The sequence below is a fragment of the Triticum aestivum genome, chromosome 1A, assembly GCF_018294505.1.
Source record: "Triticum aestivum cultivar Chinese Spring chromosome 1A, IWGSC CS RefSeq v2.1, whole genome shotgun sequence".
In the NCBI taxonomy this organism is placed as follows: domain Eukaryota; kingdom Viridiplantae; phylum Streptophyta; class Magnoliopsida; order Poales; family Poaceae; genus Triticum; species Triticum aestivum.
In genome coordinates, this window is record NC_057794.1 from 277,231,402 (window position 1) to 277,254,349 (window position 22,948).

Consider the following 22,948-nt stretch of genomic DNA (forward strand, 5'->3'; position numbering starts at 1 on the left):
GAAAGATAAACAAGAAGACAGATGACAGGTTTTGCACATAAAAGTATCAGTGCTGACAATTCATCACATGTCTTACTGACGAATAAAGTGACACAGTTTAAAATTGCATTAACACAATATGGTATTGTTCAGGTCAAGACTTGGCAGGAAATGACATTGCGAAGGAGTTGGCAGCTTCACGACACCACTGGATTACAGATCAAGAACTCATAAGTATCAATGGTTAGTGTGCTGTCAATTTATACCATTTCAGATTTGCAAATAAAGAGATGGTTTAAATAATAGTAGAATGATATGACATTGTTCATAGTTAAGACATTGTAGAATATGACATTGTGCTGTAGTGGGTAGGTTCACCACACCACTGGATTACGGATGAAGAACAGAAGCATACATGCAGTGCAAAAGAAGATCACTTGCTCTGTATAGTTTAATTTACATGGTATGAAGAAGGAACTTGGTTGTACAACTGAAAACTTAAATTGTGAAAGGACAAACTTTTGTTTATGAACTACATAATAAACTTTAAACAAGCAATTTGATGGAAACACCAAAAATAAACAGCTATTGCAGTCATGCCTAACCAAATATATACAACAAAGTTTGAAGGCTTGAGATGGACAAACTTACATTATTGGTGAAGATAGGCTCTATAAAGGCCTTGTCCATGCTGATGGGCGGGCAATTCAAGAAGTTTACCACAGAATCTTCTTCAAAAGGATTGCCTTTATTCTACATTTTGTTAAGAGTAAATATAGATGTGATAATATACGAAAAAATGGAGAATATTTAAGATAAGATGAAGAGTGATGCTACATAACCAAGTAGCTATAAATGTAAGTGCAGTGATACAGGAAAAAGGTATAGGCAAGAGCAATGCACAACTAAACGTCTTCAGTACCAACCTTATGGTAAGAGTAAATATAGATCTGATATGTAGAAAATGGAGGGCAAAGGAAAATAAGCTACAGAGTGCTGGTACATGAACAACTACCTATCATTATATGTACACTGATAAAGGACAACATGTACTTACAAGAACAATGCAGAGCTAAAAAAACATTGGCATTGGATATATTCTACACTAATGTAACCATTCATACAGATCAGATAATTTGGAGCGAACAATTGATAAGCAAGCTATCATGCATACTGCTGTCACATAATGAACCAGGTATGTATTCAAGTATAGTGATACAGGACAACAGGTACTAACAAGAGCAAAGAAGCGGGCAGCATATTTGCGATATCCTGTCGTTCTTGTCAAACCAGAATTCTTCTTCGAGCAGATTTCCTACAAAAAAGATCCGTAAGGCACATGCAAAAAAGTAGAAGTTCAAATTGTCATGTGATTTCATAGACAGTACCTCATCCTGGGAACGAGACCAGTGCATAACAAGGTTTTTCCATTCAATGACTTCTAAATTTAGCAGAGGAGACTTCACCAGAAATTCATTTATAGACTTGCCATCAAAGTGTGATTTCCTCAGGTGACACCGATACTGTTGCAATGCTTCCTTGAAAAGCACAAGCAAGCTTTGCTCGTCATGACTATCCAGATTGACCCTCGCCTAGTTACAACAATGTAATGTAAATCATTGATGTGTTCAATCAGCAGAAAAGAGGAAAATAATAACCATGAATAATAGCACTTACACGTAAGTTGGACAGGAAGATGTGAAAATGGTGTTTGTTTTCACAATAATCTTCCCATGATGGGAATATATGCATGTAGTCCCTAACAACATTGAAAGCATTGTCTTTTAAACTGGGAATAAATGGAATGGGGTTCCAATCTGCAGGAATTGGCCGTCTCTTTAGTTAGGATAGGTCTTCGGCCGGTGGACTTGCTGTACTTTTTGCTGGAGTGGGATTTTTCTGTGGTACAGCTAGTGCTATGGCAAATGAAATCGGTATACCTTTTGGTGGAGTGCAGGTCCTGTGTGGTGCGGCTAGTGGTGTGGCCAGTGAAGTATGGGTACAGTCTGCTGGAGTCGGTCCTACGTTTTGTGTCGCTGGTTGTACAGCCAATATAAGTGGGGTGTTGTCTAATTTCTCCGGCACCACCATGTTTTTCAAGGACTTTGCTGGTGCTCCTTTAGGTTCGGCAATCACCCTCTTCCTTTTTGATTTCTGATGCACAAGAACAACATTTGAGTGGAAAAACATGGTATGATGACAGATGGAATATGTATTGATAATGGATGGGCATGGCATCTGGACATATATGATGAGTAAACTAAGCAGATGGTGGTGTAACAAAGTAGAAGAAATGCAAGACAACATATGCAAGATACTCGCAATCAATAAAACATTGCCAAATTAAAACAGGCACCTTGATGGGTGAACAGGACATGCCATCTGCCTTTGACTCCTCAAGGTTACAATAGTCATTGGGATCATATTCTGAACAAGAATCAACAGGTGGGGAGCGTATGAGTTTCATTGCATCCAGAATGGCACTCAATGCCTTAGTGCAAATTTTGTAAGTCATTGCAGTGTTTAGCTTCAAGAGTGGACTGCTGCTAGTGTGACACAAAGCAGCTACACAGATCATAGTGTAGATATAACGGGAAAACCTTAAGCATCAGAGTAAAATCAACAAAGTGGAACTTGCTGGAATATATGTGCTAGTATTGCCGGTACGGCTAGAAAGGCATTGGATACCAGCTCTCTTCAAGTGAAGGTGCGATACTGTTAATATCAGTGTAACTCTCAAAGGCCACACAGCTCCCCGCATTTCCTTGCTATTCTTATAGGATTCAAGTGGGCAGGCCAGTACAAATCATATTCCTATGTTTACAAGATCCTACGAATCAAAGAGGCTCAAAGTGTCCATCACAACCGACCATATAGACCTCTACACTACAAATGTCCCTGCTCATCTTCAGTACAAGGAACATACTGTACTACTATCATACTCCCCCCATTCCAAAATATAAGTCTTGGTAGAGATTTCCACTATGGATCACATACAGATGTATCCAGATACATTTTATAGTGTAGATTCACTCATTTTGCTCCATATGTAGTCCATGGTGGAATCTATACAAAGACATGTATTTAAGAATGGAGAGAGTACATATTAAAGAAGAACGGAAGAGGAACATGGTAAAGAAGAGCAAGTAGATTTTGGATAATAAAATGTTGGTTGCGCAGTGTGATACGTCTCCAACGTATCTATAATTTTTTATTGCTCCATGCTATATTATCTACTGTTTTGGAATATATTGGGCTTTATTTTCCACTTTTATATTATTTTTGGGACTAACCTATTAACCGGAGGCCCAGCCCAGAATTTTTGTTTTTTTCCTATTTCAGTGTTTCGAAGAAACGGAATATCAAACGGAGTCCAAATGGAATAAAATCTTCGGAACGTGATTTTCTCACCGAACGTGATCCACGATACTTGGACCCTGCTCCGAGGAACAAAAGAGGCGGTCACGAGGGTGGGGGGCGCCCCCCTAGGGCACCCCCCCTAGGGCGCGCCCCCTGCCTCGTGGGCCCCTCGTTGCTCCTCCGACATACTTCTTCCTCCTATATATACACACGTACCCCCAAACGATCAGAACAGGAGCCAAAAACCTAATTCCACCGCCGCAACTTTCTATATCCACGAGATCCCATCTTGGGGCCTATTCCGGAGCTCCGCCGGAAGAGGGCCGCCATCACGGAGGGCTTCTACATCATCCTAGCCCCTCTGATGAAGTGTGAGTAGTTTACCTCAGACCTTTGGGTCCATAGTTAGTAGCTAGATGGCTTCTTCTCTCTCTTTGAATCTCAATACAAAGTTCTCCCCCTCTCTTGTGGAGATCTATTCGATGTAATCTTCTTTTTGCGGTGTGTTTGTTGAGACCGATGAATTGTGGGTTTATGACCAAGTCTATCTATGAATAATATTTGAATCTTCTCTGTATTCTTTTATGTATGATTGGTTATCTTTGCAAGTCTTCGAATTATCCGTTTGGTTTGGCCAACTAGATTGGTAGTTCTTGCCATGGGAGAAGTGCTTAGCTTTGGGTTCGGTCTTGCGGTGTCCTTACCCAGTGATAGAAGGGGCAGCAAGGCACATATTGTATCGTTGCCATCGAGGATAACAAGATGGGGTTTATTTCATATTGCATGAATTTGTCTCTGTACATCATGCCATCTTGCTTAAGGCGTTACTCTCTTTTTAACTTAATACTCTAGATGCATGCTGGATAGCGGTCGATGAGTGGAGTAATAGTAGTAGATGCAGAATCGTTTCGATCTACTTGTCACGGACGTGATGCCTATATACATGATCATGCCTAGATATTCTCATAACTATGCTCAATTCTGTCAATTGCTCAACAGTAATTTGTTCACCCACCGTAGAATACTTATGCTCTTGAGAGAAGCCACTAGTGAAACCTATGGCCCCCGGGTCTATTCTCATCATATCAATCTCCATCACTTTAATCTTGCTTTGTTTTTACTTTGCTTTTTTACTTTACATCTTTATACCAAAAATAGCAAAAATATTATATCTATCAGATCTCACTCTCGTAAGTGACCGTGAAGGGCTTGACAACCCTTAATTGCATTGGTTGCGAGTAGCTATCGCTTTGTGCAGGTATGAGGGACTTGAGTGTGGGCTCCTACTGGATTGATACCTTGGTTCTCAAAAACTGAGGGAAATACTTACGCTACTCTACTGCATCATCCCTTCCTCTTCGGGGAAAACCAATGCAAGCTCAAGACGTAGCAAGAAGGATTTCTGGCACCGTTGCCGGGGAGTCTATGCAAAAATTCAACATACCAAGTACCCATCACAATCCCTATCTCTCGCATTACATTATTTGCCATCTGCCTCTCGTTTTCCACTCCCCCCAATTCACCCTTGCCGTTTTATTCGCCCTCTCTCTCCCTATCCTCCCTCTCTATTTGCCTCTTTTTGCCCGCTTGCCTCTTGTTTGCTTGTCGTCATGACTAGTCTCATATCTTCTCCGTTGTCCCCCGAGAGTGAAGTTCTAAATTTTAAACAAAGGGAGGGAGAAAATCTAAAAGATGCTTGGTATAGAATTTGCAATGCTCAAAATAGATCTACCAGAAAGCAATTTACCTTAGTTCTTCTCCGCAATTTTTATGTAGGTGTTAATCCTTGGTATAGATATATCCTCGATACCGTTACCGGAGGGAACTTCTTGGGTAGCCATACTTTTGATTCTTATAATGCTATGCTAAATTTATTTGGCTCACGACCTCTTTCGGTTAATGGAACCATGTTAGCTTTGGAGCATGTTATGCAAAGACTTGAAATTATCGAAAGTAAAGTTGCTACTGTTGAATCAACTGAAAATCTAGATAAAAAGATCCACAATCAAATTACTCAATATGGATCTAAGGTAGGAATGACTTTGAAAAATATTAAGGAAAAAGAACCCATAGTTAATGAGAGAATGAACTTAGATTCTACTAGAATTGATAAACTTGAGGGTATCATTACAAACTTGGCAACCGCTTTTTCTTCCGTAAAGAATACTCCAAGTCCTCCTACTAAAATTGCCAAGCTTATGTATGTTCCTAAAAATAAGGGTGAATCATCTAGTAAGGAAACTGCGGATCTTAAATCTATAAGTATTCATCCCAATCTTTTTGCTATCATTAAGGAACCATTTATTACAAATGAATTTTTCGATCTTGTTCCTCAAAGTTTGATAATTAATAAAAAGAAAGAAATTCCTAAAGACGGTAGATGCCTAATTGAAGAATTGCCTACCAAAGATGGCAATACCTAGATCTATCCTCGCTTTTATGCCTAGCTAGGGGCGTTAAACGATAGCGCTTGTTAGGAGGCAACCCAATTTTATTTTTATTCCTTGCCTTTTGCACCTGTTTAGTAATATATAAATTATTTAGCCTCTGTTTTGGTTGTGTTTTTGTTTTTAGTTAGTGTTTGTGCCAAGTAGAACCGTTGGGAAGACTTGGGGAAAGTCTTGTTGAACTTGCTGTAAAAAACAGAAACCTTAGCGCTCACGAGAACTGCTGTCATTTTTATTTTAAGAGCGATATTTAGTTAATTCTTTTTGCAGATGATTAATAGATAAATTAGTCACGTCCAGCAATTTATTTTAGAATTTTTGGGGTTCCAGATCTTGCGCTAGATACAGATTACTACAGACTGCTCTGTTTTTGACAGATTCTGTTTTTCGTGTGTTGTTTGCTTATTTTGATGAATCTATGGCTAGTAAAATAGTTTATAATCCATATAGAAGTTGGAATAAAGTAGGTTTAACACCAATATAAATATATAATGAGTTAATTACAGTACCTTGAAGTGGTCTTTTGTTTTCTTTCGCTAACGGAGCTCACGAGTTTTCTATTTTGAGTTTTGTGTTGTGAAGTTTTCAAGTTTTGGGTGAATTCTTTTGATGGATCATGGAACAAGGAGTGGCAAGAGCATAAGCTTGTGGATTCCCATGGCACCCCCTAGATAATACAAGGACACCAAAAAGTCAAAGCTTGGGGATGCCCCGGAAGGCATCCCCTCTTTCGTCCACTTCCATCGGTAATTTACTTGGAGCTATATTTTTATTCACCAACATGATATGTGTTTTGCTTGGAGCGTCTTGTATTATTTGTGTCTTTGTGTCTTAGTATGCCACAATCATCCTTGCTGTACACACCTTTTGAGAGAGCCATACATGAATTAAAATTTGATAGAATACTATATGTGCTTCGCTTATATCTTTTGAGCGTAGTAGTTTTAGTAGTTGTGAATTTAAAGAATATTTGTGTTAAGGTTTGTGATTCCCGTAGCATGCACGTATGGTGAACCGCTATGTGATGAAGTTGGAGCATGATTTATTTATTCATTGTCTTCCTTATGAGTGGCGGTCGGGGACGAGCGATGGTCTTTTCCTACCAATCTATCCCCCTAGGAGCATGCACGTAATACTTTGCTTTGATAACTTCTAGATTTTTGCAATAAGTATATGAGTTCCTTATGACTAATGTTGAGTCCATGGATTATACGCACTCTCACCCTTCCACCTCTTCTACCTCTCTAATACCGCGCACCTTTCGCCGGTATCATACACCTACCATATACCTTCCTCAAAACAGCCACCATACCTATCTATTATGGCACTTCCATAGCCATTCCGAGATATATTGCCATGCAACTTTCCACCATCTAGTTCATCATGACACATTCCATCATTGTCATATTGCATATCCCGGTACACCGCCGGATGCATTGACATAGAGTCATATTTTGTTCGAAGTATCGAGTTGTAATTGTTGAGTTATAAGAAAAATAAAAGTGTGATGATCATCATTATTAGAGCATTGTCCCAGTGAGGAAAGAATGATGGAGACTATGATTTCCCCATAAGTCGGGATGAGACTCCGGACGAAAAATAAAATAATAAAAAAGAGGCCAAAGAAGCCCGAATAAAAAAAGGGAGAGGCCATAAAAAAGGGCCCAAATAAAAAAATGATGCGATAAAAAGAGGGAAGGGACAATGTTACTATCCTTTTACCACACTTGTGCTTCAAAGTAGCACCATGATCTTCATAGTAGAGAGTCTCTCATGTTATCACTTTCATATACTAGTGGGAATTTTTCATTATAGAACTTGGCTTGTATATTCCAATGATGGGCTTCCTCCAAATTTCCCTAGGTCTTCGTGAGCAAGCAAGTTGGATGCACACCCACTTAGTTTATTTTTGAGCTTTCATATACTTATAGCTCTAGTGCATCCGTTGCATGGCAATCCCTACTCACTCACATTGATATCTATTTATGGGCATCTCCATAGCCCGTTGATACGCCTAGTTGATGTGAGGCCATCTTCTCCTTTTTGTCTTCTCCACAACCACCATTCTATTCCACCTATAGTGCTATATCCATGTCTCACGCTCATGTATTGCGTGAAGATTGAAAAAGTTTTGAAAAAGTTAGAGTATGAAATAATTGCTTGGCTTGTCATCGGAGTTGTGCATGATTTAAATACTTTGTGTGGTGAAGATGGAGCATATCCAGACTATATGATTCTGTAGGGATAACTTTCTTTGGCCATGTTATTTTGAGAAGACATAATTGCTTTATTAGTATGCTTGAAGTATTATTATTTTTTATGTCAATATAAACTTTTGTCTTGAATCTTTCTAATCTGAATATTCATACCACAATTAAGAAGATTTGCATTGAAATTATGCCAAGTAGCACTCCGCATCAAAAATTCTCTTTTTATCATTTACCTACTCGAGGACGAGCAGGAATTAAGCTTGGGGATGCCTGATACGTCTCCAACGTATCTAGAATTTGATTGCTCCATGCTATATTATCTACTGTTTTGGACTATATTGGGCTTTATTTTCCACTTTTATATTATTTTTGGGACTAACCTATTAACCAGAGGCCCAGCCCAGAATTGCTGTTTTTTTGCCTATTTTAGTGTTTCGAAGAACCAGAATATCAAACGGAGTCCAAACGGAATAAAATCTTTGGGAACGTGATTTTCTCACCGAACGTGATCCAGTAGACTTGGACCCTGCTCCAAGGAACAAACGAGGCGGTCACGAGGGTGGGGGGCGCCCCCCTAGGGCACACCCCCTGCCTCGCGGGCCCCTCGTTGCTCCTCCGGCGTACTTCTTCCTCCTATATATACACACGTACCCCCAAAGGATCAGAGTAGGAGCCAAAAACCTAATTCCACCGCCGCAACTTTCTGTATCCACGAGATCCCATCTTGGGGCCTGTTCCGGAGCTCCGCCGGAAGAGGGCCGTCATCATGGAGGGCTTCTACATCATTCTAGCCCCTCCGATGAAGTGTGAGTAGTTTACCTCAGACCTTCGGGTCCATAGTTAGTAGCTAGATGGCTTCTTCTCTCTCTTTGAATCTCAATACAAAGTTCTCCCCCTCTCTTGTGGAGATCTATTCGATGTACTTCTTTTTGCGGTGTGTTTGTTGAGACCGATGAATTGTGGGTTTATGATCAAGTCTATCTACGAATAATATTTGAATCTTCTCCGAATTATTTTACGTATGATTGGTTATCTTTGCAAGTCTCTTCGAATTATCCATTTGGTTTAGCCAACTAGATTGATAGTTCTTGCCATGGGAGAAGTTCTTAGCTTTGGGTTCGATCTTGCGGTGTCCTTACCCAGTGACAAAAGGGGTAGCAAGGCACGTATTGTATTGTTGCCATCGAGGATAACAAGATGGGGTTTATTTCATATTGTATGAATTTATCTCTCTACATCATGTCATCTTGCTTAAGGCGTTACTCTGTTTTTAACTTAATACTCTAGATGCATGCTGGATAGCGGTCGATGAGTGGAGTAATAGTAGTAGATGCAGAATCATTTCAATCTAGTTGTCACGGACGTGATGCCTATATACATGATCATGCCTAGATATTCTCATAACTATGCTCAATTCTGTCAATTGCTCAACAGTAATTTGTTCACCCACCGTAGAATACTTATGCTCTTGAGAGAAGCCACTAGTGAGACCTATGGCCCCCGGGTCTATTGTCTTCATATCAATCTCCATCACTTTAATCTTGCTTTGTTTTTACTTTGCTTTTTTACTTTGCATCTTTATACCAAAATACCAAAAATATTATATCTATCAGATCTCACTCTCGTAAGTGACCGTGAAGGGCTTGACAACCCTAATCGCGTTGGTTGCGAGTAGCTATCGCTTTGTGCAGGTACAAGGGACTTGAGAGTTGGATCCTACTGGATTGATACCTTGGTTCTCAAAAACTGAGGGAAATACTTACGCTACTCTGCTGCATCATCCCTTCCTCTTCGGGGAAAACCAACGCAAGCTCAAGCCGTAGCACAGTGCCCACACATGATGAACCAGAGCGCATTAAGAATGCAACTCCCAGCTGTCTCTCGACCATTTCAGGCGGGTGGATGAAGATCCTATGTCTCCTAACCCTTCTTCTTCCTCGTCTCTGATTCTTCCCATACAGAACACCGCACGGGCCGCCGGCCAGACCACCGGCCCCCATCGCCTGTGTTCCTCCGGCACCCCCACCCACACCCCCGCCCCAACCCCCACCCGCGTCGAGTTTTCTTCGTTCGGCGAGGCCCCACAACCACCCGAGCCCCTTCGATCGCACCGGCAAACTCCGGCGAGCTCTGAAAAATCAACTGACCCAATTTTGAAATTTAGTCTACTGTGATTTAACTAGTGTGGAATATAAAGGGGGAAAACCATAAGCATTGGGAGTATAGTGTTGAGCGTGCCATGGCGGATCTGAAGGTGTAAACCGGACAAAGGCAACTTCGCAACCAAGACAAGAAATCAGAGTAAAGCAGTGGCGATCTATTTTCTTGCTGTGGTAAATAAGTTGAGCAGATACGAAAGAGTACCGCCTCTAGTGTGGCGCCGTGTACGCATCTGCTGAGAATTTGATGGTGCTGCGGTAGCGATGGCTGTCGGCGGCATGGAAGCAGATCTAGGAGGGTAGATGGTGGCGGCGGGGCGCAGTGGACGAGACGGTCGTAGGAGTGGCGCCGACAAGGTGGACGACGGCGGGGATGAAGCGAGAGGACGGGATGCAAGGATCCCAGTCCGAAGCCATGGATGAGAGAGGTCGATCTCTTGTAATGGCGGCGGCGTCGGGGTATCAGCTCCGGCATGGTGGAGGAGGGCGGCGGTGGATGGGGTGGCAGACAGCGGCGGACGGAGGAGGGTAGGGTGGAGAGGGTGTTTTGGCGCCCACGGAGTACAAATGGGGAAAAGGGAGGTAGAGAGGAAGGGGGAACCATGTATTCAGGGCGCGCTTGTCTCAAATGCGAAGAAATTTACAAACTTAGCCCCCGCTTCAAATTTCTACTACATCACAACAACATTAGTCGGTTGGGGATATGACGGTAATCTTGCATACACCGAATATTTGCCGACGAGAGTTTGTTTTTTGGGGCCCACCGTGTATGAATATGAATCGGGGAGGGAGTCGATTTCGGCTGAGGACACACTGTGTTTTGGCGCCCATTGTGTATGAATCCGGGTGAGAGGCGGTTATGTCACGTTTGGGTGAAATTACAAACCTACCCCTACCGAAACCTATAGAAATCAAGCAGATAGGCTTTGCGTGGCAGGGATGGGCAGTAGTGATTTCCATCTCGCAGATTTTGGTTTCGGGCGGTTACTGCAACTTTCCCCACTTCGTTCAAATTTTGCAGAGTGCATGTTTACCGTGCCAACTCATTTCGAATCCCATTTGTATTCTATTTTTTCGGGCGGGGTCCATTTTCAATTGGAATTACATTCTATATACATCATTTTTTATATATACTTTCAAAAGCACAACAAAGAATTTTGCTCCTTTATATGTATAATATGATTTACAAACAACAATGATATCAAAATCTTAAGGTTTAATTCAAAAAAAATTAACCAAATTATGTTCTACTAAAATGTATGGATCAGTAATATCTACATATTAAATAACATAGATGTGCGTGAATTCATATGAGTATGCATGTTTGATAGATCAATTTTGGTTCGAGTATGGATTACATGTATCATCATCTCGAATTCAAATATTTGAATCCCTTTTTTGTTCACTCCTTTCACGCCCATCTCTCTCGCATGCATGCTCCTTCAGGTAGCTATCACTCTCTTTTCTCCAGCTCACCCGCACGCTCACTTCATGTTTCTCCTATCCTCGCAAACATGGTCTCTCGATGTCTCCCTTGAGAAGTGTCACACTCTCCTTATCATTATGCATTACACGGTTTTCATTATCTCTCACGTCTCTACTGTTCTATGGTATCACTCGGTACCTAAGCTTTCTTTTTCACCGCCACACACACAGTCTCCACTCGTCTTTCACTTTGTCTTTCTCTCTATGGGATTCTCTCACACACCCTATATGTCTCTACATATGACTCATACCACTAAAATTACTCTCTCTCTCTCTCCTGTAGACACAACATTTGTTGCGGTGTCCTTTTCGTCTCCATCCCAGACTGACATTATTCATTTTTTTACCGATCAGACAACCCCGACTAGCGTCCCCTCTCTCTCTCTCACAGACACACACAGAACTCCTACTTCCACTCCCCTTCTTGACTACCGCCTCCCTCTCACACACACAAAACTCTCGCTTTCGCACCCCGACTCGTATTTCTCTCACAAACATTTATCGACTAGCTAGCCTCTAGATAGGTTTATACACCCGAACACTCGTGCTTCCACCATCGCATACATGTCTCTCTCCCGCTCCTTGTATCTATGTAGATTTTTCTTCCCTTCTCGAGACATGCCGTCTCGATCGTGCACACACACACACTATCGCCTCATTTTAAGTTGATACCTATCACACACACACTCCTTGTGTCTTTGTCACACATGCACTCCGTCCTCCTCCACTCTCCCTCTCTCTCACACACACATGGGCTTTTTGCAACAACTAGCAAGATGCCCATGCATTGCACGGAACATCAAGATGCATTTGTATGAGTAGTTTATCTTGTGGGGGAAAAGGATGAATGAGGGAAGGCCTTATTTGCAAATGTGGAGAGGGGTGTGGGTATCTTTTTGCAAAATTGCCATAGTTTCCTTCCTATCCGTCAAATATAGATCGGACGGCCTATATTGCAGGATGGCAGGCACACGATCATCACCGACAATGCTTTTTAAAAGAGTAGGGATAAAAAATAGAGTTGGTGATGATGGTGGGCCTGCCATCCTGCAATGTAGGTCGTCTGATTTATATCTGACGGATAGGAAGGAAAATATGGCAATTTACCCGCACTCTTCACCACATTTGTAGATAAGGCCTTCCCTCGTTCATCCTTTTCTCCCACAAGATCTTGATGTTCCATGCAACGCACGGGCATCTTGCTAGCAAGAGTAGAATGTATTTCAAAACTAGACTTTTTTCTATCAAATCATTGAATATGTATTAATCAACTTTGATTGTGTGGGAATGCATTGGCACATTGCTAGTAGTTATTATAATTTTTTGGACACCAGACAAACGGTGGAGTACATATACGAAGAGAAGAGGCGCACGCACGCAGTCGGTCTCTCACTGTCTCGCACAGATGAGTGTTATGTAAAGGCGACGTTAACAAATAAACCCTAAAACCCTAGGTGCATGATTGCTGCATTCGCGGGTACCGGGTACATGGTGGAGCACCTTTATAGGAATAGTCAGCTGAGCACGCCTCCTCGCCATGTAATTGCTCTGACACGGACGCGACCTCTCATAGCGCAGGCATTGAACCGACGCGCCAGCCAAGAGGGCCACACTCGCTGTAGGCCCGGCTGAGCACGCCTCCTCACTGCATGCCCGCGTGCAACCAGCTTAAGACTGCCCCGCCTGCCTTCATTGAATCCGCACGTGTGCCGGCAACACGTCCTTCCGCGAGCAGGCAGGCATTTTAGAACACAAAAATGACTAACATATAATTAATTTACGCATGGTCTTGACTTGTTGTGCTCACACTCATAGCAGGAACTAGTAGAGGATTTTCTTTATTTATAACTCTCCTCACATTTTTTTGGCTTTGAAGTGAATCATGGTTGTGGACATTATGTATGAATGTGCAGATATCTGTGAACATGAGTTTGATGTGGAAGTTGAACTTGGAATGTCGGGCTTGCGCGTGAACTATACCATGTCCAATGCTTCGTCTGTTATTGTTTGGATACTAATTGCTATTATTACATGACCTGAAAAAATACATTTTGTGCCACATCAGTAGATGCACGGACATCACAGCAGGCATGCTGACTGGATAAACATTTGAACCTAGATATTATGAAGGAAATTTTGTATTGACAACAGTTTTAGATAGTAGGAGACGCCTAGCCTGCTCTGCCTCTGCTAGCTTATTTTTGGCTTCTTCCATCTCTTCTTTGGCTTGGGTGAAGAGAGCATCTGATTGCTCTTTTCGCTTCTTCAGGAACTCAGCTACATTCTCAAGGGCTGCTGCACGCTTTCTTTCAGCCTTTACTAATGCCACGAGGACACGAACAGCTGACGACTCCACCTGGCTTGTGTGTAATCAAGCATCATCTGGGAATTTTCACCTTGTGTCTAATCCAACATCATTAGGGAACTGGCACGTTGTGTATAATCCAGCCTCATTTTGGAAACATGATCTCGAGGTTGATCATACTTCCCTGCTTGCAGGAACTGCATCCTAACATGAAGTTACTTCTTTTTTAGATCAATACTCAGAGAAACCCAGATCCATTTAGTAGAAGCCAGATAAACAGAACTCGGAGAAGTGAATTCAAAAGGAAAATAAAAATAAAAACAGACTACAAGGTGAGAACACCCACTTCCTACATCAAGCTAAAAATGAAAGCATTTGGACGATTAAGACTCTTCTTATTACACATCGAAGAACACCACGCTTAAGACAAACAGAAAGTACAACATATACACATCGAAGAACACGAGGCTACAGAAAAGTAATTGAAAGGGTGTTACTTACCAAAGCTCATTTTACAGGTCCAGTGCAGCTCCCCTTTAACTTGCCACGCTCCTTGAAGATGTCCCGAATATCCCGTGTTTGGTCTTCATTGCTCCTCTGCATTTTCGCACTCGTGGTTTTAAAATCTCAACATGGCAAGAAAAATATAGTACTAGTAATACTCGCGCATCTTGTGGGCAACATTAAAGCACTCGTCTGCCATGTTAGAGCATCTCCAACAGAATCGCAACGTGCGGCGCTTTAAAAATCTCAACATGCTATCTCTACTCTCTTCTCTACTGTTATATTTATTTTATATTTTATATTTAATATTTATCTCTAATTCCTTTACTGTCTACTTTTTTCTCTATACTTTGTTTCTTGCAATATAGGCCGTCCGATTTATATCTGACAGATAGGAAGGAAACAAATGAGAATTTTGCAAAAAGATACCCATACCCCTCTCCAGATTTGCAAATAAGGCCTTCCCTCGTTCATCCTTTTCTCCCACAAGATAAACTACTCATACAAATGCATCTTGATGCGTGGAACGCATGGGCATCTTGCTAGTTCTAAAAACCTTTCCATCATTTGCCACACTACTGGTTGCAGATGAAAAACCTACCCAAGCACAGCGCGATACAGGAGTGACGCACAATTACAAGCTGATATTCTGTTGGACAATGGAGGCTATAACCAATTACTTTTATGGGAACAATAGAACCTAGGAAATTTGAAGGGTAGGTATGAACAAAATTGGAACTGCACATGTACTGCTAAGTGATTTGATACACACATTACCAATTGAGGAGGAGAACGATGGTCGCGGCGGCCTCTATGAGTCATGGTCGGCAACGGGAGTCAGTTCATTGTCCACGACGGTGGTACTTCTGCGCCTGGCGTCGGCTTCCGGGAAGCAGATCCAAGACCGTGGAAGACGATGCCGGGGAAGAGGCTCCGTGTACGACGACGACGGTGGACCGGCTCCAGTGCGGCGTACGAGGTTGTCGATGAGGTAGATGCGCTGCGGTGGATGAGTGCGCCGATGTAAAGGGGAGGAGCACGAAGGCTGCGGTGCCGTGGGGAAGTCTATTTTGCAGTGGGGATAGAAAATGGGGAGTATTCAGGTGTACTACTCTGGGTGCCAGGGTTGGGTTGGCTGGGTAGGGTGAACCTGAAGTTACGAAAACAACCCCCTACCAAGTGTCATCCATAGGCCTGTTCCAAAGGCTATGATGGTAACTTCCCACTGCTCGAATCAGGGTCGTGGGAGATTTTCCCGCCGACCTCAAAATTTTGTGACACTGGACTCCTCGTGTGGCGTGTTGAGTGATTCGGCTAAGCAACTAGCGAATAGTAGTAGTAAACTCTACATATTAGGTTTGACCGAAGTCAAACTTCCTAAAGTTTGACCAAGTTTATAGAAAAATATAAATATTTACCATAACAAATATGTCTGATGTGAAAGTACATTAAATAATGAATCTAATGGTATTTATTTGTTATTGTATATGTTAATATTTTTTGTTATAAGCTTTCTGAGAGTTTACAAAACTTGACTTTGACCAATGCTAATACGCGGACTTAAATAAAAACGGCATGAGTACACATTTGTTTTCTTAGTTTGTAGTGAACTAATCATTTGTTCAAATTGTGAAATAAATATATTAGGCTATTGACTTCGAATGTAATGGTCTATACAATTCAATAGTTACAATCATTGTCGAATCCCAAGATGTATACAAGGTCTATAGTACTTCAAAACATGCTCAAACTCACATAATCCCAGTCAAACGAGAATCTAAATGCATTTCATAGTTATTACTTTGTAGGATGCAACAAAAACAACCATAACTCTACATCGGCCATTATAGAACCAACATTTTGACATATCCCAATGTGTGAATGAAACATGCAGAGAGAGCTTTTGAAGATGGAGCAGATAGGGCGGGAAAGATTGTATGTATGTGGACGAGAGAGTAGGAGACAAACCTAACGAGACAGAGAGAGAGAGAGAGAGATAGAGAGAGGAAGAAGTTAGGTTTGTGAGAAAGATGGATACATGTCATATACATGAGATGCGTGTGCATATGGATTCTGTATACGTGGAAGGAGAAGAGACAACATGTTTGATGAGAGAGATGGAAAAACATGGACGAGAGAGGAAGGATCTCATGGGTTGAGGGATTGACAATTTTGTGCAGGGGAGAGAGGGATTGACAATTTTGTGCAAGAGAGAGAGAGAGGGTGGGGGAGGAGTCAGTCAGCCATCATCACATCACCCTGCTTCCAAATGACCCCGCATTCTCTAGCGCGGTGTGGTCGCCGTCTTTGATCTTCTCGATGCCCTCTTTGAAGATTGAGGTGTTGTGCATGTTGGGGTGCAAAGAAGCACAAGCGAGAGTGGTCGCCGTATAACCTTGGATGGGGATGAATTGTGTGCTCGGGGGAGTGTGTGTGTGTGTGTCTGTTGTGCTGCGGGTGTCTCTGTGTGTGTGTGTGTGTCAGATATTGAGAGAAAACAAACATAAGGAGAGAAATGGGTATTCACGAAGAGATTGTGCGGGCCTTGAGGTGGGCAGGGGCGGGGTGAGGGTGTCAAAATGTGCGCGTTGATGCATGTGTTGCATGCGACCATGTGAGGGACGGATGAATCGAGAGAGATGGTTGTTGTGCTACGGATGCTCCTCTCTCTGTCTCTCTCTCTCCCTCTCTCTCTCTCTCTCTCTCACACACACACAAGTAAGGCCCTGTTTGGTTCCAAATAAGTCACCAACTTATAAGTCGAAAAGTGCAAAAAGTGACTTATTTTGCCAAGCGGACCCAACTTATAAGTCATAAGTTGCTCCACCCCAACTTAAAACTTATAAGTGACCCCTTTTTATGTGGGTCCCATCACCTTTAAATTAAAAAACAAGGTGGGAAGGTGTGGTCAGGTGACTTATAAGTCAGATGACAACCAAACAAGCGTGACTTATAAGTCACTGATTTTAAATCACCTGACATATAAGTCAGGTGACTTATTGGAACCAAATAGGCCCTAAACTAGAAGACCGTTCTCTCATGTATACACAACGTATCGGCATCTGTCTATGTCTCACTCATGCATGATCATTTGCACATTCAGAGCTCTCTATGTCTGTATCACATGCACACCGTCTCCACATTGCCCTTCCGCCACAACACACATATGGACACATACACACGTTCTTTCTCAGTCACACACACAAAATCAGTATTGAAAAAAACAAGGGCGCACCTAAAACGTCCAAATCCAAATAAACACGAACTGGAGCTAAATTCAAATATATGGAAATATTGCAGCGTCAAGAACTTTCACAGGAAAAAAAGTTGAGTAATATTCGAGGATTGTTTTCACACACACAAAAAGGTTCGGTGGATGTCCTTCGAGCGCGACACGGTGACGCACTGTTCGATCGACCGCGCGGCTGTGGTTCACGCGCTTGCATAGGATTCTGTATCGTGGTTTTGGTACTAACTAATAAAAGCGCTGCCTAAGTCTAATGTTTACGTGTACTAGTACGGTTTTCCTTTAAGTTTGACCAACCTTATATACATAAAACTAAAGTAAGCTCCCACACGCGCACTCATCAATATGCCGGCGCCGCCGTTGCACATGCCGGCGCCCGCCTGCTCTGGCCAACAATTCCCCTCCCCCCCCGTCACCGTCGTGTCGTCGCCATCCCTGTGCCATGAAGCCGAAGGCTCGCCCGCTCACGTCGTCTGTAGTCCCTCCTTGCGATGCCGCCGCGCTGCCAAGCACGCGAGCAGCTGGTGGAGCCGCGTCTATGCATGCAGCATACGAAGAGGAGGACGAGTGTGTGCTCTAGCATGCCGGTGAGGAGGAACTACCGTGTCATTGTCATCTCCGGCCGCATGGAGGAGGCGCGCATGGTGGCTGTCGCGACCGAAGCTGGTTGCGCGTGCGTTGAGCCCGCAAACCGGGTGCGGACGCGGAATCTACCTTCAAGACCTTGAATGCCACATGGATCCTGCAATCTGAAGGAGCAATTTGGGTCAGTCGACTCATTTGAGCCGTCTGATGCAACATGGATGGCTAGAAGGGTTTTTTCCACCTCTTTTGTCGTCTTCTTCCTTCGCTCCGTCAAACTTCTTTCACAAATCGACTCACCCAAATTATACTACCAGTATGAACGTATTAAGTACAGTAGGAACACGAATATACAAGCAGTAGTACCAACTGCTAGAAGAACAGTAGTAAGACATAGTACTAGTACTACTGTACGTACTAAAGAGTTCAAATAACGAGAAAGAACATAAACATAGTTCTGCTGGGGCCTCAGCACAACACACCCTTGAAAATAAACTAAGCAACTAGTCCACTTGACACTGCAGTAGAACCAGCATGAGCGACGGCAGTGCCACCTACTCGGAGTCCGAGTCCACGTCCTCGACTTCGTCCTCGTCCCTCTTCCTCTTCCTCTTCCCGACGCTTCTTTGCTTGAACCGGACACTGGGCTCTGCTTCTTCATCCAACCCTTGTAGATATTTAAACAAAGGTAGGCATCCATTGCTGCGTACAGGATGTGATCTTCATCTAATGTCTTTGACTCCCATGCATGATGAAACTCGTGATGAGGTTTCTTCAGTTTAGCGTACGAAGGATCAATCATGGCTGCTGCCAGGGTTGAGAGGAGGACACCAGGCTTGCCTTCTGGAGATCGAAGGGCTGGCCTACAACAAGACCTATCTGACGCAGGACATCCCTGTCGTTCTTAAAGCCTACAGTAAAGAATTTCACTCTTTTGTCCTTGAGGAAGTTCTTAAAATCCTGGCACTCAATGTCGGCATGGCATATGTGGTAGACCAAGCAAACGTTATGTACACAAACCTGGATCACAGTGGGCTTCTTCCTCTCTTCGTCCTTTAGATCCTTATCTCGTCCCAGGACTGTGGTTTACTCAACATCTAGCCCAGTGACCCACTCATCCGTTGAACTGTTGAACATGCGTAGGAAGCGAGCAAGCCATGCTTTCACAGTCTCGGATCCACGTGTGTAGATGACGATGAACTAATCGCCGGTGATGGTTCTAACCTAGTACTCAGCGGCGACCATGGAGATTTGGGAGGCCATGGATTTTGGAGGAGGGTTAGGAGAAGTTGAACCGTTGTACCCCGCAAAAAGAACTGAGAGCGAACTAATGTGAAAGGACGAGACGACTGGGAGCGAACTGTTGTAAGGTAGAAGACGGGGACGAGTAGGGCGTGCGAACGGCATGGGATTGCTGGCTTTCCCGATGGATAAACAACTGCAAGCCCCCAAAGAGTTCTCGAGAACTATGCAGGACCCACTAGATGTCATGTCTACTAGACCCATATCGTAGGCCTGACGGTATAGCTTCTGCCTGTTTGCATGCCATGCCGGTGCATGGATGTAACTTCACTTAATTCCGTCAAATGTCGCGCCTCCCACGACCTTCGCCTCCCTCGCACGGTCGCTCCCTTTGAGACTTCGACCGGCTATAAATGAGCAATTTTTTTGCCTTTTTTAGACAAGCAATTTTTTTGCCTACTCTGCATGCATGATACTCCCTCTGGTCCTTTTTACTCCCGTCAACCTTTTGCAAAGTGTTTGACCAAATTTATACTTTTTTCGAACACCACCTTATATTAATTAACCATCCACACCAGTACACTCATTCGATACAATATTCACCACACATGGTGGTACGTTATTTACAAGAATACCATCTAATCTATTGTCAAAGCTATACTTAGCGATTAAGTGTGTCACCTTATTGGCCGAATAGCTAATCTTTGACAATTGAAGATTGTTGATCAACTTCGAGATGCTCAACGCTTTCATCTTCAAGTCACACATAGCAGACCTGTCATAGTCCCCTGATGCAAGAGATGCTACCACAAAAGCGCAATCAATCTCTAAAATTACAAGATTATGAAGATAAATACCTATGTAGAGACCGGCAATGCAAGCCCTAAGCTCCGCTTCCTCCATGCTTTGACAGGCATCAATGAAATCCCACGACCAAATTTATACTAAAAATATCAATATCTACAATACTGATCATAATGAGTATAAGAACTACATTTTATAATGAGTGTAAAAATATTGATTTGACATTGTGAATGTTGACACATTTTTCTATAAGTCTGGTGAAAGTAGAGGTACATTGACTTCAGACAAAACTTAAATGCACAATGCAGACTAGTTCCTCCGTCCAGGTGCGTGCCATGTCCTATCTTGTCATCACAACAAGGTTAGCTATTAGAGTACCACTACCTCCCTTCTAGTTTAAAGGGCTCGATTCAAAAATTTCACCTACTCTTAGCAAGATAGTAGAGGCGGTGGAATAGTTTTTGAAGTCTGCAAAAGTACTCAACTAGTGTTGTCATTCTTCACAAAAAAATGTGTTTACCAATGCATGCATGAACACTAGTTACTCTAACCCCCCTCTCTTCTTTAATTCTTTTCCACATCAACATCTTTGCTATTCCCGTGTGCATGATACCAGCGAAGATACCACCATTATAGCCAGCCTTAATCATCGCATGGAATAATTTAGTGCACCTTGAAATATGAACATGTGTGGGGCGTGTATGTTGTTAATGACTTGAGACTATACCTAGCCCGACATGCAAGATGACTTATTATGCATCGTTCCCCATACCTGCAGGAAGCCCGTTCGTCTCCAAATCTTTTCCTCTCCATGTGTGGAAACAATATGCCTGCCAAATTCTCCTTCTCCCTCCGACGGTCCCACCACTCCACCCCATGTGAAAAAATCTGCATGCATGACTCTCCTCCCCCCACGCTCGTCCAATCCGTTGTGACCAGCAATATTTCCACCCCTTCGCTCCCCCGTAATTTACTCCAACAAATATGCCCACGTAGCTGTTACTTAACTGCAGGTGCATTGGGTCACTGACATGTGGGCCCAACAGGGGTCTGGCCCACATGTGAGTGACGCAACTGGACCTGCAGTTAAGTCAATGCAGCTCAGTCCATATCTTACGTAGGTGTGCCATTGCTCGCTCTAAATACTGCGCCTCCCACGACATCGCTATCTCCTCCCCTCACGTTCACGTTCATCGCTATCTCCTCCCCCTCCCTCCCACATCGATCCTCCAGCCACTCCGGCATGGTGAATGGGTAGCACGTCTCGTACTTGATGTTCTCCGCCAAGGGCCAGCAGTGACGGCTGCACGCATCCGTGAGGTGATGCACCATGTCCGCCGGCGAGCCACAAAACGGCATCGGGCACTCATAGCAGTGGACGAAGGGCTCCTTGGAGGCATCGACTAGGCCGTCCATGAAACGGGAGTGGCTGTAGGGGACGTTGCGCCAGTTGAATATATGAGCAAGTTACTACGAGATTTAATCCGAATAAGCACAAAATAAATCATGAATTCTACCACTGTTTCGAACAGGAAGGACAGAAACACATACGGTGCAATGGGAGCAGCACCATTGGCGTTGAGGTTGTCGCCCATGTCCAAACACCACGTAGACACGGTCTTTGAGCATGGTTCGTAGTCGTTCCACGCTCGGGCATCGAAGTTTGTAACTATTTTAGATTAGAATATACTACTCCTCCGGTGCTAGTAGTAGAGCAGAGTCCTACTCTACTACTCTACTCAAGCAAGTTAGGGCATAGCACTGTAGGGAGTACCAGTAGTGTGATCACTCAAGCAAGTTGTCTGGCATCGACATGACCCTACGCTGCTGGTATGTGTCTCATAAGTCAAGCGGCGTGTTGTAGTCATCATCACCTGTCCACTTCCCGCAGCACATATTCGCTTCTCCATCTTTGTCCGCACATAATCTCGTCCAATCTTCCATCCTCGCTAAGGCGCCTCCCCCCTCGTCCGAAATCCAAGCACTAACAATGGCAGAACCAAGCAGCATCCACCGAAAGAGTGGCTAGAATTCGCTCCCCACAGAGGTAATCAAGCTCATTGTTTCACGTGTGGACAATCTCAGTACCATGCCGCTCGCTGCGTGCTCATCGGGGCTGTACCATTTACTCAAAGCCCTTAGGCCGGAGCTTTTTAAGCCAGCTCCTTGCTTGCTGATGCCGCCTGATCTTCAGAAACGGCGTGTCACGCACCATAACGATCGTAGGGTGATGATCATCAACCCCCTTGACCGTGATCCGATCCCTGTCAGCCTCAACTACATTAACGGTATGTACTAGGTCGGCATGAACACGTCTTGGATGGTGCTCGTTGACGGTCGCGGCAGCTGGATGCTCGTGGAGGTCTACACCCGGTGATTGATCCTCCTTCCTTCGATTAACACTACACTGCTTTGGCACCGCGGCCCAGAATACTCGGTATCTTACAGTAGCCAACATGATACCAAATTTGATTTGCTCAAGGTTGTAATCTGCCAAGTGCCCACAAGATCTGTGAATTATAAAGACTTCAGGCTAATTGCGTTCTTCAACCGCGGTCTCGCCTATCTGACAGGTCACTGCGGTAAGTGGATAAATCTGCACGTCCATCGCAGGATCAAACATC